At 45.8% G+C, this 27,916-nt stretch overlaps 1 long non-coding RNA gene across 1 annotated transcript; it reads left to right on the top strand.

Moving 5' to 3' along the window:
* Positions 1-12,252: 12,252 nt before the first annotated feature.
* On the top strand, positions 12,253-14,655 carry LOC121835554. The gene is made up of 2 exons (XR_006077670.1): positions 12,253-12,419; positions 12,770-14,655. It is a non-coding gene; the product is annotated as an uncharacterized LOC121835554 (long non-coding RNA).
* Positions 14,656-27,916: the final 13,261 nt, after the last annotated feature.

A 27,916-nucleotide genomic window follows, 5' to 3' on the forward strand; every position in this document is an offset into this window, starting at 1 on the left:
TTGAAGAAAGATAGGGCAGATAGTTAATTCATTCTAATTTCAAGTAGGTGCTAAATTGGTTGGAATTAAAGTTGGATCCAACAAAATTAAAATAAAGAAGGCCATATTCGATGCCGGGTAGACCCCTGAAATGCTCACAACTGCCGCTTTTTCATTAGCCATAAAGGCATAGCTGTAATCGCCTTCTGCTTGTTGTCAATTGGGTAGTAATTAATGGTCGTTGGGACCTGTGCTCGGATGCAGCAGTAGGGTAGGCAAGGTGCACGACATGGAGCGCCTCCGTACCTGGGCTGTATTCATGTTTCCTATTCTTCCCGCCACAAGCAGTTCGCCATTGATGTTGCCGTACTTGATTCCTGGAACCTTTGAGCTGAAGCAGAATCGAAGGAGATTTCCGCGAGCTAGCTCGTGCTCCTATAACTTTCAAAATAGAGAAACTATCATGGGCGTACCAACCGGGGGGGCAAGGGGGGCACTTGCCCCCCCAGTTCTCAGAGGGGGGGGGCAAGGCATGCGTTTTGCCCCCCCTGAAACGGCCGCCACTGGGCAGAGCAGACACAGGCCGGCGGCGCCCAAGGAATACCAAGGGCACTGCCCCCCGACCCGCGCAGGCATATTTTTAACTCGCAGGCGATACAAACCCTAGCAACGGTGCTCACGCACGCCGGATTGGCTGGTTTGTGGAGCCTTGCCCCACGAACAAGGCTACACGGTAACCTAACGGAATCCATCCGCGAGACATGGGCCGGACGGGCCGTCCAGACCAGGACGTAGGCCCTTACACAAAATAAAGTTTTGCTTGCTTGCTTGGAGATAGGCGCTGCCGCCGTCAACATAGGCAGCGGATGCAATGCGAGTTTCCGAAGAGGTAGCGTAACTTAGTGGTGAGATGTCTGCCTCATACGTGTCAGACCCGGGTTCTATTTATGGTGTGGGCCGGCTTACTTCTTTTTATTTTTTTTCTCGAACATTTTGTTTTGTCGAGGCATTTGGCGATATTTACATTTCTTTTTTACCATTAACACTAAAAAAACGAATGTTGTTGACGAAACATCGCTAAACTAAATCGTATCGACTCTATTTACGGAAGTGCATGGGGGGCAGCGGGGCTTGGGTTGCCGACCGGACGCCGCAAAGCGGCGTGTACGGGGGGTGGGGGGGGCTAGGTGGGTTAATAGATTTGTAATTAGCAGCCGCACACCGTCACCGCGAAGCGGCGTGAACGCAGGCGCGGGGGTGGGTTAACGCGCTTCGAGTGATACACGAGCAGCCCATCCGGCGTGAGCATCGTTGTTAGGGGTTCTATCGCCTGCACCGTAAAAGGAGCAGTGTGTGCACCTCCTGTAGTGGGCAAGAATTCCTACATTGGAGAGAAGCGGGGACAAGCCCTTTCTTCAAATGCGTCAAGTCTCCTTGAGCTTCGGAATACAAAGAAACGCCACTATTCGGAGCTAATCCCACAGTTACTCGACCTCTCTTGCGTCGTGTCTGTTCGCTCCCCGCGCCTCGTAGCAGTGTTGTTGCAGTGGGGGGGCTCGTTAAAATTTTGGGGTTTTTTGGACTATCTAAATCACTTTCTTCCTTCCCATCCCCCCCTTTTCTACTCCGCATGCTTCCCCCTCTTCAAATATCAGCTGACCTTCCGACATCTTTTCTGTGTTGATAGGCAAAACAACCACTAAAATTAGAAAGTAATTTGTAATTTGAGTGGAAGTCACTCGGAAAAGTAGTTAAAGTAAACTACGAATTACTAGAATATAAATGTAATTAAAAGTTACTAAACTACCCAGAAAAGTAGTTAAACTACAGTAACTTGAGTAAAGTAGTTGAACTACGTACAAGTCTGGCCCGGCAGGCGCTCTGTGTAAGGGTTTTCACCTATCTGCCTAGCCCCGCACACCATCACATGGGCCAAGAAAGGTGTAGTTTTACTGCAGAGGAGAAATCAGCAGGGTCCAAGATGGTGACAATGGAGGGTGGGGGACTGTTCCAGTGGCTGATGGCTTGAGAAAGGAATGACCAATTGAAAGCGTTAGTAGAGTCAGAAATGTGCTTGATGGTGCAGACGTTGTTGAGGCGAGAAGATGTTCGGTCGGGGGGTAATAACAAAGTGGTTTTGAGGTCGGGAATGTGGTAGTAGATTTTGTGAATAAAGCACAGCTGAGAGACTTTTCTGCGAAGCTGCAAAGAGGACATGGTTAGTTCAGTTTTTAGCGCTGAGACACTGAAAAAAAAAAGTCATAAGTGGATGAAATGAAGCGAGCAGCTCTGTTCTGAACTGCCTCTACAGGGTATTGATGAGGTACAGTCGATGGGTATTCCAGATGGTTGAAGCATATTCTATTTTTGGTCTGACGTGCGTGTCCAAGGTTAGCTTACGAACAAAGGGTGGAGCCCTTTTTAAGTTACGTCTGCTTAGTCCAAGAGTCCCAGATGAATCGGCAGTAATGACTTCAATGTGGTTATTTTAGGGAAGGTCAGATGTTAGTCTTACACCAAGGTATTTATACACAGTAGCGGTCTCAATCAGATCGGAGTACAAGAAGTAATTAAATGACAGTGCTTGTTTTTTTTCTTGGTGAAGTGGATTAGTTTGCGTTTATACTTGTTTAATGACATAATCCACTCTTTGCACCAATTGTTAATTTTCTCTAGATCTTCCTGAAGCTGGTTATTATTTTGCACACAAGTTACTTTGTTATGGATGACGCAGTCGTCGGCGAAAAAGCGGTTTTTTGAAGAAATCCCAATGGGGATGTCATTAATAAATATTAAAAAGAGTAAGGGCCCAAGTACGAACCCCAGGGGAACACCAGGAGATACATTTATTAAGGAAGATTCATGATCATCATGGACGTGACCTGTACACGGGAAAAAAGAAAGTCACGAATCTATGCAAACGGTTATTTGGTCGAGGCAAAAAGATGATAGCTTAGAAAGAAGGCGTTGATAAAAAAACACAACCAAACGCTCTGGAAAAAAAAAAAAAAAAAAACTGCGTCAGTTTTTTTTATTTTAAGGTTCAAGGTTAGTGTGCAAGTCATGGATGAAGTCGCAGAGTTGTGTTTCGCAGGAAAATACAGTCTCCGGCGATATGAAAGACCCACTGGGAGCGCGTGGCCGAGGCGGTGGCTGGTGGGGGCGCTGCGAGCGCTCCGGGCAGTTCCATTCTGCTTTGAGGGGAGGACGCTCATTCGGCACTCGGCACAAACTGATAAGCGTGTTTCGCTTTATCTGAGCCCGAGTGAGCGTCCTCCCCTCGAAGCAGAATGGAATTGCCCGGAGGGCTCGCAGCGCCCCCGCCAGCCACCGCCTCGGCCACGCGCTCCCAGTGGGTCTTTCATATTGCCGGAGAGTGTACCTTTTTGAAAACCGTGCTGCTGTTTAAAGAAAAGAAATGGGATGATAGGTGCCTCATAATATTGGAGTAGAGGATATGCTCAAGTAGTTTGCAAGAAATTGAAGTCAATGAATTAGGGCGATAATTAGATGCGGAAGAGCGGCAGCCCTGTTTAAAGACTGGGAATTACCCTTCCCACCTTTTGGTCAGATGGAAGGCACCTTTGAGATAAGGACTGAATAAAGATAAGTTTTAAATACTCACTCGAAATAACACTGGTGTTTCTTTTAAATTTTAGAGTTGATGTTATCGGTTCCAGCGGACGAAGTAAGTTTTAGTTTATCAATCAATGTTATAATACCGGCGGAGTTAACGTTAATAGGATGCATGCGCTCGTAAAGCTCTTCAGGGAGAGTGGGGACGGAGTCCAAGCACTCGTTAGTAAACACTGATGAAAAATATTCGTTAAACACAGAACTATCATGGTCGACGTTGCACATCCGACCATTCCTAACTCTCCCCATCCTCCTAAACGTCCGTGTGTGTCCGAACACCAGAAACCGGAATTTTAAAGGTTAAAAACGGCACGTTGCGAATATGGAACGCGCACTTTCATGCAAAGCTGACGTCAAGTGACTCAAATCGAAAAACATGCATATTTACAATATTGTTATCTCTTCTGGTGAAGGCTCAGCAACCGTTGCATCCGTTTTCGCGCACGAAACGGCGACTACCAGAGAAAGTAAGAACGCAGTGATTGCCTTTATTTTAACAATGTAAACACACTTGCAGGCGTGCGCTGATGAAGCCTCAAAATCAAAGCTCTCGTAGTGTGATTTGTGACGGTGCCGGCTACTACCCAACCTCGTTGTCACGCCACTTTCTGGAAGCATACACCAAAATTACAAGTAAACACACAAAAGCGACATCGATACAATTATCTTCTAGAATATCACCTTATTTAGTCATAACTCTTTCAATAGGCACTACAAGTTGTATTTATTTTAAGAAGAAGCAAAATTTTTTTCGTGAGAAAAAACAAAATATCAATGTTAAGTCTGGTAACGTTGTAATTTTGCCGAATCATTGCCAAATCTTTAGAAAAGTTGGACAAAAGTTGCGCCGAATTTTCGATTTGGGGGGGGGGGGGGAGGGGGGGGGGGAGAGGGTCTGGTTTGCCCCCCCACTCAAAAACAAGTTGGTACGCCACTGGAAACTATGGCGTGCCACCCGCAACGTGACTCGGAGAGCCTGGACTCGGATGCCAACTAGAGAACAAAGAGAGCAGAGTACGGTTTGAGCTAAACTGGTTGAAGTGCAAAAGCACACAGCTCTAAGCAATGCATGGATGGCTGGATACGGTAGAACCAGTGGATTTTCTTAAGTGGGGTGCTTGGTGTAAGGTATACATAGGCATGGACACCGCGTGCATTGCAGCTGCCAGTTTAAGTTGATCCTCTCCTCGCCTTGGTTGCAAGCAGCGCCACCAGATACCTTTTCGATGAGCGACTAGTGGTAGCCTGTCGCGGGCCCTTTTTTTCATGCTTTTCTTTTGGGAGCTAAGCCTGTTCCTAAAGTTGTTTTCTAAGTTAGCCACGTCGTGTAGAATTCAGCGCTATGCACGTTGTTTAGGCACAGTTTCGACATTGACCCTAGTTTCCTGCCTCGATTGCGCGAAGAACAGTTTTATGATTGTGTCAAAGTGGAGAGTGGAAAGGTGTGTGAAAGATTTATTCCCTCACGCACACAAAAACTCATTCAGATTTACTCCCTCACTGATTCACTCACTATTTAACATTCATTCATTTGCAGATTTGCCCACTCATGCATAATTCACAGCTTCACTCACTCTCTCATTCATTCATTGATTCACTCACTCTCTCATGCACACATTCACAGTTTCAGTGCTCACAGATTCATTAATTCACTGGTTTACTCTTTCACTTACTCACACAATTATTCATTCACAGATTTATTTCCTCACACACACATCAATTCATTCAGATTTACTCCCTCGCTCCCTCAGATTTACTCTCTCAGAGATTCACTCAGTATCTGGTATTCATTCATTCACAAATTTGCCCTCTCGTGCGCATATTCACAAATTCGGTCGCTCTGTCATTCATTCATTCACAGATTCACTCACTCTCTGTCATTCAATCTTTCGCAGATTTGCTCTCTCACTCAGACATTCACAGACTTACTCTCAGCCCTTGCTCCCCCGCACGTGCTCAGAACGTAGAGAGCGAGCCGTCCTTTACCAACGCTGCCTTCCCCACCCCAGGCTACAGCTGGGACTACTCGGACCTGACGACGGAACAGAAGCCCCTGGCCAACATCAGCGAGGTCCCGGGCAACGAGGTGCAGCCTGTGCAGCGGGGACTCCAACAGCCGCAACAGCCAGATGGACCTGCTGCCCGGACTCAAGGACAAGTCGGACTACGTGGGCGACTCGGAGAACAACGAGTCCCTGGACGGCCACGCCCCCTTCCAGGTGGGGAGGAGGAGTGACACGCCCCTCGTCGAAGGGGAACTTAGCAGAATTTTGATAGGCACTGAGTTACCTTGAAATTGGTCAGACACATTAATAGACGTGTCTGAACTAATAACTCAAATTGCAAGTCAAAATAACTTTTCAAGACAGAATGTCTCAAAGGGCTGGGGTCTCCGAGCACATGCGGGAATGCTAATGAAACAGTTACAAAATGTGCAACACATACAGCCTCCAGATTTTTAAACAGTATTGCACGAATGCCGATCGGCCATTGGATCAGAGCCTTACCGTGGCGTAAAACAGCAAGCCAGCGAGGCTAGGTGTGTGCCTTCTGCCACATGCGCGTAGTCTCGCTTACCTGCTGTTTCATATTGCGATAAGGCGCTGACCTACCGGTCATTCGGCGTTTGCGCGTTATTGTTAAAAAATTACAGGAGGACACTTAAGCTTTGCCTATAAGATTGGAATGCGATAGCTAAACGTATAAAGCCCCGCTCATTCCCAAGCCGCGCAGCATGTCTGCGTGGCCTAGTCAATAGCGTGTCTGGCTCGCAACCAAAGGGTCGTGGGTTTAAATCCTGCATCTGCCTAATTCTTAAAAACATTTCTATAAGGCAAATGAATTACTTTATAAAACGAAATCATTCGAGACATATGCGGCAACCTTTAATTCGCATTGCATGTCATGTTTTAATCACTTTCATTCCACATGTGACATCACGCTTGACGTGAGCGTTGTGGGTTGTTTGAAATTCCTGCGCAAGGTCATGTGGCTGTGACATCATGACCCAATCGGCCAATTCAGGATTTTCCAGTCCCGCCGACGCCGGCTTTTCTGCGACACGAGCTCTTTAAAGCTATGTTGCTTTAAAATCTGGAGGCTGTACATCAGAGGACAATCAGTACAAAAGAGCGGTAAATTAGCAAGCATGGCATTGTAAATGCCCCTAGCAAAAATTCTAATAGAAATTTCTAATAGCCTATCGGTTTATTGACACTTTGTATTAGTCTATTAGTTGTATTAGCCTATTAGTTGTATTAGTCTATTAGTTGTATTAGTCTATTAGTTGTATTAGCCTATTAGTTGTATTAGTCTATTAGTTGTATTAGCCTATTAGTTGTATTGGTGTAGCCTATTAGTTTTAGTTATATTGGCATGCTATTTACCTACTGCATTACGTGTCTTGCCAAGTGAGAGTACACGGTGTAGCTTATTTAAGATAATACAGTTTATTTAAGTACATAATACAAATCTCACATTCACGCAAACCTCTCTATTTAAATCAGCAATTTTCCTAGCCAGAAGCTTGTTCATCCCTGCCTTTCGAACCTTGCGTGTTTTCTCGGCAGTGCAGGTTGTGTCCACATAGTGCCCAAAGAAGCCTGAAAGAGATAGGGAATTTGCAGTTGAAAATGACGGTAGACATAATTTGTATGAGGGCCGAAATGCTATCACAAGGTGGTCGAAGCCAGAGGGACACAAACTGTTTAGGCCTCCGACCACTAAAACAATTTAGCAGCATCCGGTAACCCTCTTTCGAACCATTTCTGGGCTAGTTTTGGAAGCACTCTCAGGCCCCGCAACCTTCACTTTGTGCACCTGAGTAAGGAGTGCTGGCAAAACAACCCGAGAAGCAGCTCGCATTCGGATCACTCGACGAAAGAAACCACCGCTCGATTGGCTGACAAGCGCCGTTCGTTGTTCGGCAACGGTTTGGGTTCTTTGATTAATCGCAGAAAAATTGATTATCCTATTTTAATACGAAAATCGGTGGTGCAGGATTATAATGTTTAGATTCTTGGGATGCTAGAGCCTCTAGAATAACGCATGACCAAGAGTAGACTATCTCAAAAACCTCTTCAGTGCCCCTTTAGGGGAAACTCGCAGCGCTGAGCCGTTTATATTTGCAAATAATTATAACTTTTTTTTTTTAAATACTATTCAATTAAGATGACAAATTGAGAGCAATATTGAATGTATTATCAGAAATTTAAATTTTTGAGCATCCCTACTCGACATCAACTAATTATATTTTAGGCTGAAATAGGTAGAATTGGGCCTCCGACCACTTTACTCCTATTTCAAAGCAAATGTTTGTATGAATTATTTTCAGTTCTCCTTCCATGTTACACTACTTACAACTTGACAAAGATTGACAGGGGAGACTGCTACGGCAGGTAGTTAAAAAAACCTGATACATAAAATTTTCGGGAACCGCATGCACATTTCTAAAGAAATACCTCCGGACCATCATCCCTAAGAGGTGTTTTATATGTTTTTGCCATTCTTTTTGCCACCAAATCTACAGCAACCTCACAAGGTCGCCGAGAGAAATGCACGTCGTAACCGCGAACGGAACAGCCATTCTATAGATGCTACAAATGCACCGCACACTTAGAGAGAAGAGGTATATATATATATATATATATATATGCTTTGATACTTACCATACATCTTCATGATTTGGGCTCGAAAATAGCCAGATTGGTGTCCTTCCACCACACGTCGTACCAACGGTTGGCGTTGAAGTCCGTAAGTCCAACTGCGCTCAAATTCTTTATATCGTTACACGGAATAACGACGTTTGCGTCGCCGTCCTAAAACTGGACGTACACATGCATGCTTCCGCACAAGTAGACAGGATACGATTGTTCCGACCACTGGTTCCGACCATGGTTCCGACACACGTGTTACTTTTGTTTAACGTTCTTTTGTTGGCGGCATTAAGGACTGCTGTCAATTCGAAGTTTTGAAGGACGTGCAGTATGCTGCCGCTGCGGCGCCACCAGTGCGACAACTACCATCACGTGAATTCATCTGTTGGTACGAAATAATCTTAAAATATAATTTGTATTATAATACTTATTAACAAAATTTGCTAATGTTTCAAATGCCGCCCTGCAGCCACAAGAACGAACGCCAGCAGCTAGGCACCAAGTGTAAAGGTGACAGGGATAATAGTCAATGAAATCCATTCTGGTAGCCACTTCTATCTATAGCCATAGCCATAGATCTTTCAACAAGAAAAATGGCGGACGATTCAGGTGGTTCCACGGCGGTTTACTCCTTGGATGTCTCGTTCACGCCAAAATGCTTGCTCATGCAAACGAGAAAAGTACTTAGAGCCTGGCGCTGAATACTGAGGAACAACAGAGCTACAACGCAGGAAAAGAGCAAGCGCTGCCGTGCCGCAGGCAAGCGCAGCGGCAGTATCGATATCGCAAGAATGTGCCGGCGACGGCGAATCCGGCGTTCACGGTGCCGACAGCCAAAGAGCCTACACATATTTTTTCTTGTAAATTTTTCTTCTCGCTCTGCTGTTATTGGGCACAGCTAAGTTCCAATTTCGAACTTGCCTGTTATTTCTGGAACTCGTGGTTCCCGAAATTAATCAAATCTTCCAAACTTGCCTCATGACACACATTCAAAACTTTTATAGTACCATATAGCTCCATGTAGTGACGTTTTTAACCCATCTTGTATATAGCGTTCAAGTGTTTCCTTAATTATCACTAGAATTTTCGTACCCCGTTTTGCTATATGTATATTGTACTTCATTACAAAGTAGAAAGCTGTTCATGAGCACAAAAGATAAATGGATGAATGAATGGTCCATCTTTGCCTTTTTGAGTTGTACATCGAATGAAGACAATTTGTTGTGAACATTCACTCTTATGTTTGATAAAAGAAATTTACAATGCAGAAACTTCTGTTAGCCAGCTGGAAGTATTGGTGGGGACCAGCTCACCTATAGACAATTAAGGTTTTCCACATCTAATAAATCTCAGTTATTTGTTCATATTTATTTGGTGGTGTCAAGTTTCAATTGTTTTAATATGCCCATTTAATATTGTTATAGAATAGCTGTGTTACAAGTAGTCTAATGAGCATTCCATTTGTTTAATAGAATATGTAAATTTGTCTAATTATTATTCTATAAGACTAACAGAATGCTTGTATTAGTCTATGAAACTTTATATTCTAATAGAAGGCATACATAACCCAATAAATATTTCTATTAGACAAATATAGTTTTGTATTAGTCTAATACACATCTCTACTCGTGTGATAAAGATGTCTATTAGTCTCATAGAGATTCCTATTGGTCTCATACAAGTTGCTATGAGCCTTATAGGGATTCCTATTAGTCTCATAGGAGTTGCTATTAGTCTCATAGGCATTTCTATTAGTCTTATAGGAGTTCCTATTAGTCTCATAGAAATGTCTATTAGTCTCATAGATATTCCTATTAGAATTTTTGCTAGGGGCCAGACTTGCTATGGCAACGGGAATCAATCCCACGACCCCTGGACTGTGAGTTCTATGTTCTACCACTTTGCTAGTCGGTGGGCAGACACAAAACCGGCCGACTTTGTCCCTCAGAAACGTTGGGACGAAAACGCTGGACCGGCATTCAGCGTTGGCAGCTGAACAGTTTACACAAAGAAAAAAATCCAAGACGTGCCCACCATCGCATAAGATAAAAAGGTTCGAGTTTGTAATAAAATAATGTGCTATTGCCAAAGAAAACTAAAAACAAGCCGCAACATCCGCCACAAACCCTGAAGAATGCCACAAAAACACATCATGAGTGTGCTGGCTTTATCAATGGGACCAAGATAAATCAATAATTTTGCTAATGGCGAATTTCACTGGTCGTTTTAGAGCGCGCCAGGTTAGTAGACCAGATTTGAGATAGAGCATGTGATGCACACGGAGTCCGTCCGCCTCCCAATTCCCAGTGCAATATGACCACTCCTCCGAGATTGGAGGATGCCTTCCGGTCATTCACCTTCCCAGGAATTCCCTCCCCCAGTCCCAGATCTCAAACCACATGTTTTCGCAATGGTGGCGCTAACAACACGTGTTCATCACACGAACAAAGTTAATGATGATGTGAAAGATGCGTGTCCATAAGCGATACGTGCATCAGTTTTTCTTTTTATAGCATTGCGTACATTTTAACCAGTCTGTTAAAAAGTGTATATGTGTGCAGTCAAGAAACACCTACAACCTTCTGAAGCGCTATTAGTTTGCTTATTACCTCCATGTAAAAACCACAATATGCAAACCATTGTGGTCAAATATTTTATTTTGAACAAAGAACCAGAATGAAAAATAATGAACTTCACTACATCTTGCAGGTCAAAGGCGTGGCTAAAGTATGCCAAAAAAGACGACCTTCTCCAAATACCGTACAGTGAGCTACAGGCGAAGTATTTCGTCTGCAGCAATCACTTCATAGCGCGTGACTTCATGAACCCTGGGCGGACAAAGCTAATGAAAACCGCTGTGCCTTCAGTTCGCCCATCGACATGTTCAGATCCTAAAACAGCTAGAGGTAAAGATTTTTTTAACTATCCATATAGAAGTATATTACTTATGTAAACTTTATTTAAACAATGCTGCTTCTATAGCTTCACAACCTAACTTCTAATAGACGAAACTCTTCCTGACTCCATGGAACCAACAGCCCCACCATGCGGCGCAGACCCCATGGAGGCTACAGCCCCATCGTGCAGTGCAGCTTCCGGCCCAAGGAACCCTCAACCGCTGCCCATGGTGAGGAAAGGCTTGTGTTGGAAACAACAGCCTGCGTCTAATAGACAAGCTCTTTCAGACTTCATGGAAGCGGCAGCCTCACCGTGCGGCACAGACCCCATGGAGGCTACAGCCCCATCGTGCAGTGCAGCCTCCAGCTTCCGGTCCAAAGAACCCTCAACTGCTGCTCATGGTGAGGAAGGACTTGTGTTGGAAACAACAGCCTGCATCTAATAGACAAGCTCTTCCAGACTCCATGGAAGCGGCAGCCTCACCGTGCGGCGCAGACCCCGTAGAGGCTATAGCCCCATCGTGCAGTGCAGCCTCCAGCTTTCAGCCCAAAAAACCCTGCCCATGGTGAGGAAGGACGTATTGGAAACAACAGCCTGCGTCTAATAGACAAAATCTTCCAGACCCCATGGAAGTGACAGCCCCGCCGTGCAGCACAGACCCCATGGAGGCTACAGCCCCATCGTGCAGTGCAGCCTCCAGCTTCCGGGCCAAAGAACCCTCAACCGCCGCCCATGGTGAGGAAGGACTTGGGTTGGAAACAACAGCCTGCATCAAATAGACAAACTCTTCCAGACTCCATGGGAGCGACAGCCCCGCCGTGCGGCACCGACCCCATGGAGGCTACAGCCCCATTGTGCAGTGCAGCCTCCAGGTTCCGGCCCAAAGAACCCTCAACCGCTGCTCATGGTGAGGAAGGACTTGTGTTGGAAACAACAGCCTGCGTCTAATAGACAAACTCTTCCAGACCCCATGGAAGTGACAGCCCCGCCGTGCGGCGCAGACCCCATGGAGGCTACAGCCCCCTCATGCAGTGCAGCTTCCGGCCCAAAGGCCCCTCAACTGCTGCTCATGGTGAGGAAGGACTTGTGTTGGAAACAACAGCCTGCGTCTAATAGACAAACTCTTCCAGACTCCATGGAAGCGGCTGACTCACCGTGCAGCGCAGACCCCATCGAGGCCATCATGCAGTTCGCCGCTGGAGCTCTGACTGGTGACACCGTCCACATCCTCTTGTGAACCAGTTGAAGCTTGTAAGTGTCCTATTCCTTTTGTTCACCTGTGTGCCCATATGGTACTACTCATATAAATAAAATTTGTGTGTGTCAAGGTGGATTTTAGTTTGTCTACTTCTCCGGTGATGGGCTTTTCATGCAAAACCTGTAATACACCTTATGTACTGTGGTGTCAAGGCATAGGGTGGCATTTTGTAAATTTAGCCAACATAGCTTCAAACGCCCAGTTTCCTTTGATTTCTGATTGTCTGTAGTTTAAGGGCATATTATCTACTTGCATATTATGTCACTGTAAGGTAATGTTGGCTGTGATGGTTATAAGCAGAACTGCTTACCTGCTTTGATTTCATTTTTTTTATCCGTTTCAGGTACTTCTACGCCTCCTCTGCGCAGTTTTGCGTCGAGAACGAAAGACATCATAAGGCGTCTCCAAGCCAAGGTTTCAAAGTACCGGAAGACCATCGCAAGGCTGCGCAAGCAAGAGAAGAATATGCCTCGATCAGCTTCGGAAGCTCTCGACATCATTCGCCCTCACGTGACAAGACGAGTTATTTCACCTACTGTCAAGCCATGTTAAATTAAGATCCAAGGGCAAGAGAAAACGATTCCCATTATGGTTGAAAAAGTTTGCTCTTCATCTCAAATTCCGTGAACCGCGGAATTTGAGGTGTTTTGCAGGATTCGATTATGATGAAAAATGTTTTGCAGGATTCAATTGTGCTGACATGTCCGTTTCGTAAATAGAAACTTGGATAAAGTTTGCTTTCATTCTTGCGTCTTTGGTGTACAGCTTGAAAAGTTCAGTGGGTAGGACTTCATTCTAGAGATGTGTTTCAGCCCTTATGTTGCGTTTCATAAGATACCTGCAAGAGTAAAATTAATATTATTGGGATTTTATTGGGCCGTGCATACTGCACACTAGGCATTTGTTGGGATTATTTGCAGCAAGTAGGTTGCACTCTACTGGTCTACTGTAGTGACTGCTTTTTTAGATGGTCGTGTCTGTGTTTTTCTAGTATGGCCATGTGGAATGTGTAAGTTCCCATTTTGATCTTTTTTAATACTCTCCGAGGTCTTTCATCTTGGATGCAACTTCCTTTTCTTTTGGACATTGTTTCTGCTTTACACATATGTGAAGCGTGAAGGAGATTGAGATCAGAGTGTCTACCAACCTGGGCAAGCCTGAAGTTGTCAGGGAATTTTAGATCACCTGGAAAAGTCAAGGAATTATCAGGGAAACTCTCAAAAGGTTGACTAAATCAGGGAAAGTGACCGGTGAAAGTGGCACGGTGGTGCAAAACGAAGCCCGGCGATCAAGTGTCGCCACAGCTGTGCTGAATAACATTGCCCAAAATGTTATCCTTCGAAGAAAGAAACAGCCAAGGATATTTATCAAAATAGTCAAGGAAAACCTTGAAAAATCATGGACTTTGGAAAAAGTCATCTGGTAGACACCCTGTAGGATGTACTTAATTAGGCAGTGCAGATTGCATGCCAAGCCTTTGCTGGAATCATTTGTGATGAGTGGGTCGCAAGTACACCGGTCACCAGTCTGCTTGTAGCAGTCTTTTGTCAGCCATTTCATGTGTGCTTTTTATGGCAGTGGTTATGTTAAACCTTACATGTTAAATGTGAGATGTTAAACGTGACATGAACATAAAACTTGTATTAGTCCGTCGGTTGACTTTCAGTTCTTGTTATTTTGGTCATTATTGTTACTTAAATCAGCAGGAGCAAGGTATGTTTAATTGTGCGCTGCATGCTGTGTTAGGGTTATTTAATGACTATGTCACAGACTAAATAGGTCTATACTAGTGGCAATCTCATTTAGGCATTTACTTGTCTGTTTTTGTTTTTCTTTTCTCATTGTGGTCATCGTGCATCTCACAATTCTTCTGCTGAACTTTTTATTAGCATACAAAATGCATTGGATCAACGAGCTCTGATACTGCATGGCCATTTTTTTTGTGTGTGTTTGTTGCTGATGCTGCATATGTTATATGTGTGTGCCCCTTCCATGGAACTTGCTTGAGAATTCAAAACCGGCTTTCAATCCAATTGCAGTTGTAATTTCAGTTGTTTGATAATACTTTTATGCATGCCATAATATGCTTGTCCTTTTTTGTAGGATGTACTGTTTGTGAATCCTTGATACACGGTGCTTGTGTTCTGTAGTTTTTGTATTATATACAAGGCACAAACTGCCCATCATATTTCTTTTTTTGCGAAAATAAACTCTGTTGATTACTCCCTGGTGGTGTTCTTCTGGACAGCACAAACCTATATGGGTTTCCTGGCTTTAAAGTCAGTCTTAACCGTATATAGTATTGTCCATTAGTTGTCCGCATTAGGATTCACACATACGTGTGAAGTAATAATAGCTGAAATTCGGCATGCGGGAATAATAAGAAAATCATAAGTCGCGGCAAACCAGATGGCGCAGGCTACCGCCCAACGCACTACGCCAAACTAGATATCTATCCATCCGGTAAGTTTTTTTTTTTTTTAATTGTGATTTTATTTATTCAGTTTGGGATTACAACGGCCGCCGAGTGCGCTCCCTGCCAGCTAAATGGGCCGCTGGGGCCTATGGAAGTGTCCGCTCTTTACCTTGTGTAGATTAATGGGCTGGAGCAGCGAACAATATTTTCCCAGGGTGGTTTTTAGGAGAAGCCAGCTTCCAGAGCAGGCTCGATCGAGCTTAGCCCTATTAATGCAAAGTTCAGCAAAAAAAATTTTCCCACGGTTTTTTTTAGGAGAAGCCAGCTTCCAGAGCAGGCTCGATCGAACTTAGCCCTATTAAGGCAAAGTTCAGCGAAAAAACTTTTCCCACGGTGGTTTTTAGAAGAAGCCAGCTTCCAGAGCAGGCTCGATCGAACTTAGCCCTATTAAGGCAAAGTTCAGCGAAAAAAATTTTCCCACGGTGGTTTTTAGGAGAAGCCAGCTTCCAGAGCAGGCTCGATCGAGCTTAGCCCTATTAAGGCAAAGTTCAGCGAAAAAAATTTTCCCACGGTGGTTTTTAGGAGAAGCCAGCTTCCAGAGCAGGCTCGATCGAGCTTAGCCCTATTAATGCAAAGTTCAGCGAAAAAAATTTTCCCACGGTGGTTTTTAGGAGAAGCCAGCTTCCAGAGCAGGCTCGATCGAACTTAGCCCTATTAAGGCAAAGTTCAGCGAAAAATATTTTCCCACGGTGGTTTTTAGGAGAAGCCAGCTTCCAGAGCAGGCTCGATCGAACTTAGCCCTATTAAGGCAAAGTTCAGCGAAAAATATTTTCCCACGGTGGTTTTTAGGAGAAGCCAGCTTCCAGAGCAGGCTCGATCGAGCTTAGCCCTATTAATGCAAAGTTCAGCGAAAAAAATTTTCCCACGGTGGTTTTTAGGAGAAGCCAGCTTCCAGAGCAGGCTCGATCGAGCTTAGCCCTATTAATGCAAAGTTCAGCGAAAAAAATTTTCCCACGGTGGTTTTTAGGAGAAGCCAGCTTCCAGAGCAGGCTCGATCGAACTTAGCCCTATTAAGGCAAAGTTCAGCGAAAAATATTTTCCCACGGTGGTTTTTAGGAGAAGCCAGCTTCCAGAGCAGGCTCGATCGAACTTAGCCCTATTAAGGCAAAGTTCAGCGAAAAAAATATTCCCACGGTGGTTTTTAGGAGAAGCCAGCTTCCAGAGCAGGATCGATCGAGCTTAGCCCTATTAAGGCAAAGTTCAGCGAAAAAAATTTTCCCAGGGTGGTTTTTAGGAGAAGCCAGCTTCCAGAGCAGGCTCGATCGAGCTTAGCCCTATTAAGGCAAAGTTCAGCGAAAAATATTTTCCCACGGTGGTTTTTAGGAGAAGCCAGCTTCCAGAGCAGGCTCGATCGAGCTTAGCCCTATTAAGGCAAAGTTCAGCGAAAAATATTTTCCCACGGTGGTTTTTAGGAGAAGCCAGCTTCCAGAGCAGGCTCGATCGAACTTAGCCCTATTAAGGCAAAGTTAAGCGAAAAATATTTTCCCACGGTGGTTTTTAGGAGAAGCCAGCTTCCAGAGCAGGCTCGATCGAACTTAGCCCTATTAATGCAAAGTTCAGCGAAAAAAATTTTCCCACGGTGGTTTTTAGGAGAAGCCAGCTTCCAGAGCAGGCTCGATCGAACTTAGCCCTATTAAGGCAAAGTTCAGCGAAAAAAATTTTCCCACGGTGGTTTTTAGGAGAAGCCAGCTTCCAGAGCAGGCTCGATCGAACTTAGCCCTATTAAGGCAAAGTTCAGCGAAAAATATTTTCCCACGGTGGTTTTTAGGAGAAGCCAGCTTCCAGAGCAGGCTCGATCGAACTTAGCCCTATTAATGCAAAGTTCAGCGAAAAAAATTTTCCCACGGTGGTTTTTAGGAGAAGCCAGCTTCCAGATCAGGCTCGATCGAACTTAGCCCTATTAAGGCAAAGTTCAGCGAAAAATATTTTCCCACGGTGGTTTTTAGGAGAAGCCAGCTTCCAGAGCAGGCTCGATCGAACTTAGCCCTATTAAGGCAAAGTTCAGCGAAAAATATTTTCCCACGGTGGTTTTTAGGAGAAGCCAGCTTCCAGAGCAGGCTCGATCGAACTTAGCCCTATTAAGGCAAAGTTCAGCGAAAAATATTTTCCCACGGTGGTTTTTAGGAGAAGCCAGCTTCCAGAGCAGGCTCGATCGAACTTAGCCCTATTAAGGCAAAGTTCAGCGAAAAATATTTTCCCACGGTGGTTTTTAGGAGAAGCCAGCTTCCAGAGCAGGCTCGATCGAGCTTAGCCCTATTAATGCAAAGTTCAGCGAAAAAAATTTTCCCACGGTGGTTTTTAGGAGAAGCCAGCTTCCAGAGCAGGCTCGATCGAACTTAGCCCTATTAATGCAAAGTTCAGCGAAAAAAATTTTCCCACGGTGGTTTTTAGGAGAAGCCAGCTTCCAGAGCAGGCTCGATCGAACTTAGCCCTATTAAGGCAAAGTTCAGCGAAAAATATTTTCCCACGGTGGTTTTTAGGAGAAGCCAGCTTCCAGAGCAGGCTCGATCGAACTTAGCCCTATTAAGGCAAAGTTCAGCGAAAAATATTTTCCCACGGTGGTTTTTAGGAGAAGCCAGCTTCCAGAGCAGGCTCGATCGAGCTTAGCCCTATTAATGCAAAGTTCAGCGAAAAAAATTTTCCCAGGGTGGTTTTTAGGAGAAGCCAGCTTCCAGAGCAGGCTCGATCGAACTTAGCCCTATTAAGGCAAAGTTAAGCGAAAAATATTTTCCCACGGTGGTTTTTAGGAGAAGCCAGCTTCCAGAGCAGGCTCGATCGAACTTAGCCCTATTAAGGCAAAGTTAAGCGAAAAATATTTTCCCACGGTGGTTTTTAGGAGAAGCCAGCTTCCAGAGCAGGCTCGATCGAACTTAGCCCTATTAAGGCAAAGTTCAGCGAAAAATATTTTCCCACGGTGGTTTTTAGGAGAAGCCAGCTTCCAGAGCAGGCTCGATCGAACTTAGCCCTATTAAGGCAAAGTTAAGCGAAAAATATTTTCCCACGGTGGTTTTTAGGAGAAGCCAGCTTCCAGAGCAGGCTCGATCGAGCTTAGCCCTATTAATGCAAAGTTCAGCGAAAAAAATTTTCCCACGGTGGTTTTTAGGAGAAGCCAGCTTCCAGAGCAGGCTCGATCGAACTTAGCCCTATTAAGGCAAAGTTCAGCGAAAAATATTTTCCCACGGTGGTTTTTAGGAGAAGCCAGCTTCCAGAGCAGGCTCGATCGAACTTAGCCCTATTAAGGCAAAGTTCAGCGAAAAATATTTTCCCACGGTGGTTTTTAGGAGAAGCCAGCTTCCAGAGCAGGCTCGATCGAGCTTAGCCCTATTAATGCAAAGTTCAGCGAAAAAAATTTTCCCACGGTGGTTTTTAGGAGAAGCCAGCTTCCAGAGCAGGCTCGATCGAGCTTAGCCCTATTAATGCAAAGTTCAGCGAAAAAAATTTTCCCACGGTGGTTTTTAGGAGAAGCCAGCTTCCAGAGCAGGCTCGATCGAACTTAGCCCTATTAAGGCATAGTTCAGCGAAAAATATTTTCCCACGGTGGTTTTTAGGAGAAGCCAGTTTCCAGAGCAGGCTCGATCGAACTTAGCCCTATTAAGGCAAAGTTCAGCGAAAAATATTTTCCCACGGTGGTTTTTAGGAGAAGCCAGCTTCCAGAGCAGGCTCGATCGAGCTTAGCCCTATTAATGCAAAGTTCAGCGAAAAAAATTTTCCCACGGTGGTTTTTAGGAGAAGCCAGCTTCCAGAGCAGGCTCGATCGAACTTAGCCCTATTAAGGCAAAGTTCAGCGAAAAAAATATTCCCACGGTGGTTTTTAGGAGAAGCCAGCTTCCAGAGCAGGATCGATCGAGCTTAGCCCTATTAAGGCAAAGTTCAGCGAAAAAAATTTTCCCAGGGTGGTTTTTAGGAGAAGCCAGCTTCCAGAGCAGGCTCGATCGAGCTTAGCCCTATTAAGGCAAAGTTCAGCGAAAAATATTTTCCCACGGTGGTTTTTAGGAGAAGCCAGCTTCCAGAGCAGGCTCGATCGAGCTTAGCCCTATTAATGCAAAGTTCAGCAAAAAAAATTTTCCCACGGTTTTTTTTAGGAGAAGCCAGCTTCCAGAGCAGGCTCGATCGAACTTAGCCCTATTAAGGCAAAGTTCAGCGAAAAAACTTTTCCCACGGTGGTTTTTAGAAGAAGCCAGCTTCCAGAGCAGGCTCGATCGAACTTAGCCCTATTAAGGCAAAGTTCAGCGAAAAAAATTTTCCCACGGTGGTTTTTAGGAGAAGCCAGCTTCCAGAGCAGGCTCGATCGAGCTTAGCCCTATTAAGGCAAAGTTCAGCGAAAAAAAAAATTTTCCCACGGTGGTTTTTAGGAGAAGCCAGCTTCCAGAGCAGGCTCGATCGAGCTTAGCCCTATTAATGCAAAGTTCAGCGAAAAAAATTTTCCCACGGTGGTTTTTAGGAGAAGCCAGCTTCCAGAGCAGGCTCGATCGAACTTAGCCCTATTAAGGCAAAGTTCAGCGAAAAATATTTTCCCACGGTGGTTTTTAGGAGAAGCCAGCTTCCAGAGCAGGCTCGATCGAGCTTAGCCCTATTAAGGCAAAGTTCAGCGAAAAATATTTTCCCACGGTGGTTTTTAGGAGAAGCCAGCTTCCAGAGCAGGCTCGATCGAGCTTAGCCCTATTAAGGCAAAGTTCAGCGAAAAATATTTTCCCACGGTGGTTTTTAGGAGAAGCCAGCTTCCAGAGCAGGCTCGATCGAACTTAGCCCTATTAAGGCAAAGTTCAGCGAAAAATATTTTCCCACGGTGGTTTTTAGGAGAAGCCAGCTTCCAGAGCAGGCTCGATCGAACTTAGCCCTATTAAGGCAAAGTTCAGCGAAAAATATTTTCCCACGGTGGTTTTTAGGAGAAGCCAGCTTCCAGAGCAGGCTCGATCGAACTTAGCCCTATTAAGGCAAAGTTCAGCGAAAAATATTTTCCCACGGTGGTTTTTAGGAGAAGCCAGCTTCCAGAGCAGGCTCGATCGAACTTAGCCCTATTAAGGCAAAGTTCAGCGAAAAATATTTTCCCACGGTGGTTTTTAGGAGAAGCCAGCTTCCAGAGCAGGCTCGATCGAGCTTAGCCCTATTAATGCAAAGTTCAGCGAAAAAAATTTTCCCACGGTGGTTTTTAGGAGAAGCCAGCTTCCAGAGCAGGCTCGATCGAACTTAGCCCTATTAATGCAAAGTTCAGCGAAAAAAATTTTCCCACGGTGGTTTTTAGGAGAAGCCAGCTTCCAGAGCAGGCTCGATCGAACTTAGCCCTATTAAGGCAAAGTTCAGCGAAAAATATTTTCCCACGGTGGTTTTTAGGAGAAGCCAGCTTCCAGAGCAGGCTCGATCGAACTTAGCCCTATTAAGGCAAAGTTCAGCGAAAAATATTTTCCCACGGTGGTTTTTAGGAGAAGCCAGCTTCCAGAGCAGGCTCGATCGAGCTTAGCCCTATTAATGCAAAGTTCAGCGAAAAAAATTTTCCCAGGGTGGTTTTTAGGAGAAGCCAGCTTCCAGAGCAGGCTCGATCGAACTTAGCCCTATTAAGGCAAAGTTAAGCGAAAAATATTTTCCCACGGTGGTTTTTAGGAGAAGCCAGCTTCCAGAGCAGGCTCGATCGAACTTAGCCCTATTAAGGCAAAGTTAAGCGAAAAATATTTTCCCACGGTGGTTTTTAGGAGAAGCCAGCTTCCAGAGCAGGCTCGATCGAACTTAGCCCTATTAAGGCAAAGTTCAGCGAAAAATATTTTCCCACGGTGGTTTTTAGGAGAAGCCAGCTTCCAGAGCAGGCTCGATCGAACTTAGCCCTATTAAGGCAAAGTTAAGCGAAAAATATTTTCCCACGGTGGTTTTTAGGAGAAGCCAGCTTCCAGAGCAGGCTCGATCGAGCTTAGCCCTATTAATGCAAAGTTCAGCGAAAAAAATTTTCCCACGGTGGTTTTTAGGAGAAGCCAGCTTCCAGAGCAGGCTCGATCGAACTTAGCCCTATTAAGGCAAAGTTCAGCGAAAAATATTTTCCCACGGTGGTTTTTAGGAGAAGCCAGCTTCCAGAGCAGGCTCGATCGAACTTAGCCCTATTAAGGCAAAGTTCAGCGAAAAATATTTTCCCACGGTTGTTTTTAGGAGAAGCCAGCTTCCAGAGCAGGCTCGATCGAGCTTAGCCCTATTAATGCAAAGTTCAGCGAAAAAAATTTTCCCACGGTGGTTTTTAGGAGAAGCCAGCTTCCAGAGCAGGCTCGATCGAGCTTAGCCCTATTAATGCAAAGTTCAGCGAAAAAAATTTTCCCACGGTGGTTTTTAGGAGAAGCCAGCTTCCAGAGCAGGCTCGATCGAACTTAGCCCTATTAAGGCAAAGTTCAGCGAAAAATATTTTCCCACGGTGGTTTTTAGGAGAAGCCAGTTTCCAGAGCAGGCTCGATCGAACTTAGCCCTATTAAGGCAAAGTTCAGCGAAAAATATTTTCCCACGGTGGTTTTTAGGAGAAGCCAGCTTCCAGAGCAGGCTCGATCGAGCTTAGCCCTATTAATGCAAAGTTCAGCGAAAAAAATTTTCCCACGGTGGTTTTTAGGAGAAGCCAGCTTCCAGAGCAGGCTCGATCGAACTTAGCCCTATTAAGGCAAAGTTCAGCGAAAAAAATATTCCCACGGTGGTTTTTAGGAGAAGCCAGCTTCCAGAGCAGGATCGATCGAGCTTAGCCCTATTAAGGCAAAGTTCAGCGAAAAAAATTTTCCCAGGGTGGTTTTTAGGAGAAGCCAGCTTCCAGAGCAGGCTCGATCGAGCTTAGCCCTATTAAGGCAAAGTTCAGCGAAAAATATTTTCCCACGGTGGTTTTTAGGAGAAGCCAGCTTCCAGAGCAGGCTCGATCGAGCTTAGCCCTATTAATGCAAAGTTCAGCAAAAAAAATTTTCCCACGGTTTTTTTTAGGAGAAGCCAGCTTCCAGAGCAGGCTCGATCGAACTTAGCCCTATTAAGGCAAAGTTCAGCGAAAAAACTTTTCCCACGGTGGTTTTTAGAAGAAGCCAGCTTCCAGAGCAGGCTCGATCGAACTTAGCCCTATTAAGGCAAAGTTCAGCGAAAAAAATTTTCCCATGGTGGTTTTTAGGAGAAGCCAGCTTCCAGAGCAGGCTCGATCGAGCTTAGCCCTATTAAGGCAAAGTTCAGCGAAAAAAAAAAATTTTCCCACGGTGGTTTTTAGGAGAAGCCAGCTTCCAGAGCAGGCTCGATCGAGCTTAGCCCTATTAATGCAAAGTTCAGCGAAAAAAATTTTCCCACGGTGGTTTTTAGGAGAAGCCAGCTTCCAGAGCAGGCTCGATCGAACTTAGCCCTATTAAGGCAAAGTTCAGCGAAAAATATTTTCCCACGGTGGTTTTTAGGAGAAGCCAGCTTCCAGAGCAGGCTCGATCGAGCTTAGCCCTATTAAGGCAAAGTTCAGCGAAAAATATTTTCCCACGGTGGTTTTTAGGAGAAGCCAGCTTCCAGAGCAGGCTCGATCGAGCTTAGCCCTATTAAGGCAAAGTTCAGCGAAAAATATTTTCCCACGGTGGTTTTTAGGAGAAGCCAGCTTCCAGAGCAGGCTCGATCGAACTTAGCCCTATTAAGGCAAAGTTAAGCGAAAAATATTTTCCCACGGTGGTTTTTAGGAGAAGCCAGCTTCCAGAGCAGGCTCGATCGAACTTAGCCCTATTAATGCAAAGTTCAGCGAAAAAAATTTTCCCACGGTGGTTTTTAGGAGAAGCCAGCTTCCAGAGCAGGCTCGATCGAACTTAGCCCTATTAAGGCAAAGTTCAGCGAAAAAAATTTTCCCACGGTGGTTTTTAGGAGAAGCCAGCTTCCAGAGCAGGCTCGATCGAACTTAGCCCTATTAAGGCAAAGTTCAGCGAAAAATATTTTCCCACGGTGGTTTTTAGGAGACCCCCGCTCCCAGAGCAGGCTCGATCGAGCTTAGCCCTATTAAGGCAAAGTTCAGCGAAAAATATTTTCCCACGGTGGTTTTATGGAGAAACCCGCTCCCAGAGCAGGCTCGATCGAGCTTAGCCCTATTAAGGCAAAGTTCAGCGAAAAATATTTTCCCACGGTGGTTTTATGGAGAAACCCGCTCCCAGAGCAGGCTCGATCGAGCTTAGCCCTATTAAGGCAAAGTTCAGCGAAAAATATTTTCCCACGGTGGTTTTATGGAGAAACCCGCTCCCAGAGCAGGCTCGATCGAGCTTAGCCCTATTAAGGCAAAGTTCAGCGAAAAATATTTTCCCACGGTGGTTTTATGGAGAAACCCGCTCCCAGAGCAGGCTCGATCGAGCTTAGCCCTATTAAGGCAAAGTTCAGCGAAAAATATTTTCCCACGGTGGTTTTATGGAGAAACCCGCTCCCAGAGCAGGCTCGATCGAGCTTAGCCCTATTAAGGCAAAGTTCAGCGAAAAATATTTTCCCACGGTGGTTTTATGGAGAAACCCGCTCCCAGAGCAGGCTCGATCGAGCTTAGCCCTATTAAGGCAAAGTTCAGCGAAAAATATTTTCCCACGGTGGTTTTATGGAGAAACCCGCTCCCAGAGCAGGCTCGATCGAGCTTAGCCCTATTAAGGCAAAGTTCAGCGAAAAATATTTTCCCACGGTGGTTTTATGGAGAAACCCGCTCCCAGAGCAGGCTCGATCGAGCTTAGCCCTATTAAGGCAAAGTTCAGCGAAAAATATTTTCCCACGGTGGTTTTATGGAGAAACCCGCTCCCAGAGCAGGCTCGATCGAGCTTAGCCCTATTAAGGCAAAGTTCAGCGAAAAATATTTTCCCACGGTGGTTTTATGGAGACCCCCACTCCCAGAGCAGGCTCGATCGAGCTTAGCCCTATTAAGGCAAAGTTCAGCGAAAAATATTTTCCCACGGTGGTTTTATGGAGAAACCCGCTCCCAGAGCAGGCTCGATCGAGCTTAGCCCTATTAAGGCAAAGTTCAGCGAAAAATATTTTCCCACGGTGGTTTTATGGAGAAACCCGCTCCCAGAGCAGGCTCGATCGAGCTTAGCCCTATTAAGGCAAAGTTCAGCGAAAAATATTTTCCCACTGTGGCTTTTAGGAGACCCCCGCTCCCAGAGCAGGCTCGATCGAGCTTAGCCCTATTAAGGCAAAGTTCAGCGAAAAATATTTTCCCACGGTGGTTTTATGGAGAAACCCGCTCCCAGAGCAGGCTCGATCGAGCTTAGCCCTATTAAGGCAAAGTTCAGCGAAAAATATTTTCCCACTGTGGCTTTTAGGAGACCCCCGCTCCCAGAGCAGGCTCGATCGAGCTTAGCCCTATTAAGGCAAAGTTCAGCGAAAAATATTTTCCCACGGTGGTTTTATGGAGACCCCCGCTCCCAGAGCAGGCTCGATCGAGCTTAGCCCTATTAAGGCAAAGTTCAGCGAAAAATATTTTCCCACTGTGGCTTTTAGGAGACCCCCGCTCCCAGAGCAGGCTCGATCGAGCTTAGCCCTATTAAGGCAAAGTTCAGCGAAAAATATTTTCCCACGGTGGTTTTATGGAGACCCCCGCTCCCAGAGCAGGCTCGATCGAGCTTAGCCCTATTAAGGCAAAGTTCAGCGAAAAATATTTTCCCACGGTGGTTTTATGGAGACCCCCGCTCCCAGAGCAGGCTCGATCGAGCTTAGCCCTATTAAGGCAAAGTTCAGCGAAAAATATTTTCCCACGGTGGTTTTATGGAGAAACCCGCTCCCAGAGCAGGCTCGATCGAGCTTAGCCCTATTAAGGCAAAGTTCAGCGAAAAATATTTTCCCACTGTGGCTTTTAGGAGACCCCCGCTCCCAGAGCAGGCTCGATCGAGCTTAGCCCTATTAAGGCAAAGTTCAGCGAAAAATATTTTCCCACGGTGGTTTTATGGAGAAACCCGCTCCCAGAGCAGGCTCGATCGAGCTTAGCCCTATTAAGGCAAAGTTCAGCGAAAAATATTTTCCCACTGTGGCTTTTAGGAGACCCCCGCTCCCAGAGCAGGCTCGATCGAGCTTAGCCCTATTAAGGCAAAGTTCAGCGAAAAATATTTTCCCACGGTGGTTTTATGGAGACCCCCGCTCCCAGAGCAGGCTCGATCGAGCTTAGCCCTATTAAGGCAAAGTTCAGAGAAAAATATTTTCCCACTGTGGCTTTTAGGAGACCCCCGCTCCCAGAGCAGGCTCGATCGAGCTTAGCCCTATTAAGGCAAAGTTCAGCGAAAAATATTTTCCCACTGTGGCTTTTAGGAGACCCCCGCTCCCAGAGCAGGCTCGATCGAGCTTAGCCCTATTAAGGCAAAGTTCAGCGAAAAATATTTTCCCACGGTGGTTTTATGGAGAAGCCCGCTCCCAGAGCAGGCTCGATCGAGCTTAGCCCTATTAAGGCAAAGTTCAGAGAAAAATATTTTCCCACTGTGGCTTTTAGGAGACCCCCGCTCCCAGAGCAGGCTCGATCGAGCTTAGCCCTATTAAGGCAAAGTTCAGCGAAAAATATTTTCCCACTGTGGCTTTTAGGAGACCCCCGCTCCCAGAGCAGGCTCGATCGAGCTTAGCCCTATTAAGGCAAAGTTCAGCGAAAAATATTTTCCCACGGTGGTTTTATGGAGACCCCCGCTCCCAGAGCAGGCTCGATCGAGCTTAGCCCTATTAAGGCAAAGTTCAGAGAAAAATATTTTCCCACGGTGGTTTTATGGAGACCCCCGCTCCCAGAGCAGGCTCGATCGAGCTTAGCCCTATTAAGGCAAAGTTCAGAGAAAAATATTTTCCCACGGTGGTTTTATGGAGACCCCCGCTCCCAGAGCAGGCTCGATCGAGCTTAGCCCTATTAAGGCAAAGTTCAGAGAAAAATATTTTCCCACTGTGGCTTTTAGGAGACCCCCGCTCCCAGAGCAGGCTCGATCGAGCTTAGCCCTATTAAGGCAAAGTTCAGCGAAAAATATTTTCCCACTGTGGCTTTTAGGAGACCCCCGCTCCCAGAGCAGGCTCGATCGAGCTTAGCCCTATTAAGGCAAAGTTCAGCGAAAAATATTTTCCCACGGTGGTTTTATGGAGAAGCCCGCTCCCAGAGCAGGCTCGATCGAGCTTAGCCCTATTAAGGCAAAGTTCAGAGAAAAATATTTTCCCACTGTGGCTTTTAGGAGACCCCCGCTCCCAGAGCAGGCTCGATCGAGCTTAGCCCTATTAAGGCAAAGTTCAGCGAAAAATATTTTCCCACGGTGGTTTTATGGAGACCCCCGCTCCCAGAGCAGGCTCGATCGAGCTTAGCCCTATTAAGGCAAAGTTCAGCGAAAAATATTTTCCCACGGTGGTTTTATGGAGAAGCCCGCTCCCAGAGCAGGCTCGATCGAGCTTAGCCCTATTAAGGCAAAGTTCAGCGAAAAATATTTTCCCACTGTGGCTTTTAGGAGACCCCCGCTCCCAGAGCAGGCTCGATCGAGCTTAGCCCTATTAAGGCAAAGTTCAGCGAAAAATATTTTCCCACGGTGGTTTTATGGAGAAGCCCGCTCCCAGAGCAGGCTCGATCGAGCTTAGCCCTATTAAGGCAAAGTTCAGCGAAAAATATTTTCCCACGGTGGTTTTATGGAGAAGCCCGCTCCCAGAGCAGGCTCGATCGAGCTTAGCCCTATTAAGGCAAAGTTCAGCGAAAAATATTTTCCCACTGTGGCTTTTAGGAGACCCCCGCTCCCAGAGCAGGCTCGATCGAGCTTAGCCCTATTAAGGCAAAGTTCAGCGAAAAATATTTTCCCACGGTGGTTTTATGGAGAAGCCCGCTCCCAGAGCAGGCTCGATCGAGCTTAGCCCTATTAAGGCAAAGTTCAGCGAAAAATATTTTCCCACTGTGGCTTTTAGGAGACCCCCGCTCCCAGAGCAGGCTCGATCGAGCTTAGCCCTATTAAGGCAAAGTTCAGCGAAAAATATTTTCCCACGGTGGTTTTATGGAGAAGCCCGCTCCCAGAGCAGGCTCGATCGAGCTTAGCCCTATTAAGGCAAAGTTCAGCGAAAAATATTTTCCCACTGTGGCTTTTAGGAGACCCCCGCTCCCAGAGCAGGCTCGATCGAGCTTAGCCCTATTAAGGCAAAGTTCAGCGAAAAATATTTTCCCACGGTGGTTTTATGGAGACCCCCGCTCCCAGAGCAGGCTCGATCGAGCTTAGCCCTATTAAGGCAAAGTTCAGCGAAAAATATTTTCCCACGGTGGTTTTATGGAGAAGCCCGCTCCCAGAGCAGGCTCGATCGAGCTTAGCCCTATTAAGGCAAAGTTCAGCGAAAAATATTTTCCCACGGTGGTTTTATGGAGACCCCCGCTCCCAGAGCAGGCTCGATCGAGCTTAGCCCTATTAAGGCAAAGTTCAGCGAAAAATATTTTCCCACGGTGGTTTTATGGAGAAGCCCGCTCCCAGAGCAGGCTCGATCGAGCTTAGCCCTATTAAGGCAAAGTTCAGCGAAAAATATTTTCCCACGGTGGTTTTATGGAGACCCCCGCTCCCAGAGCAGGCTCGATCGAGCTTAGCCCTATTAAGGCAAAGTTCAGCGAAAAATATTTTCCCACGGTGGTTTTTAGGAGACCCCCGCTCCCAGAGCAGGCTCGATCGAGCTTAGCCCTATTAAGGCAAAGTTCAGCGAAAAATATTTTCCCACGGTGGTTTTATGGAGAAGCCCGCTCCCAGAGCAGGCTCGATCGAGCTTAGCCCTATTAAGGCAAAGTTCAGCGAAAAATATTTTCCCACGGTGGTTTTATGGAGACCCCCGCTCCCAGAGCAGGCTCGATCGAGCTTAGCCCTATTAAGGCAAAGTTCAGCGAAAAATATTTTCCCACGGTGGTTTTATGGAGAAGCCCGCTCCCAGAGCAGGCTCGATCGAGCTTAGCCCTATTAAGGCAAAGTTCAGCGAAAAATATTTTCCCACGGTGGTTTTATGGAGACCCCCGCTCCCAGAGCAGGCTCGATCGAGCTTAGCCCTATTAAGGCAAAGTTCAGCGAAAAATATTTTCCCACGGTGGTTTTATGGAGAAGCCCGCTCCCAGAGCAGGCT

Source organism: Ixodes scapularis, unplaced genomic scaffold (genome assembly GCF_016920785.2).
Source record: "Ixodes scapularis isolate PalLabHiFi unplaced genomic scaffold, ASM1692078v2 PGA_scaffold13__105_contigs__length_92229423, whole genome shotgun sequence".
Lineage (NCBI taxonomy): Eukaryota > Metazoa > Arthropoda > Arachnida > Ixodida > Ixodidae > Ixodes > Ixodes scapularis.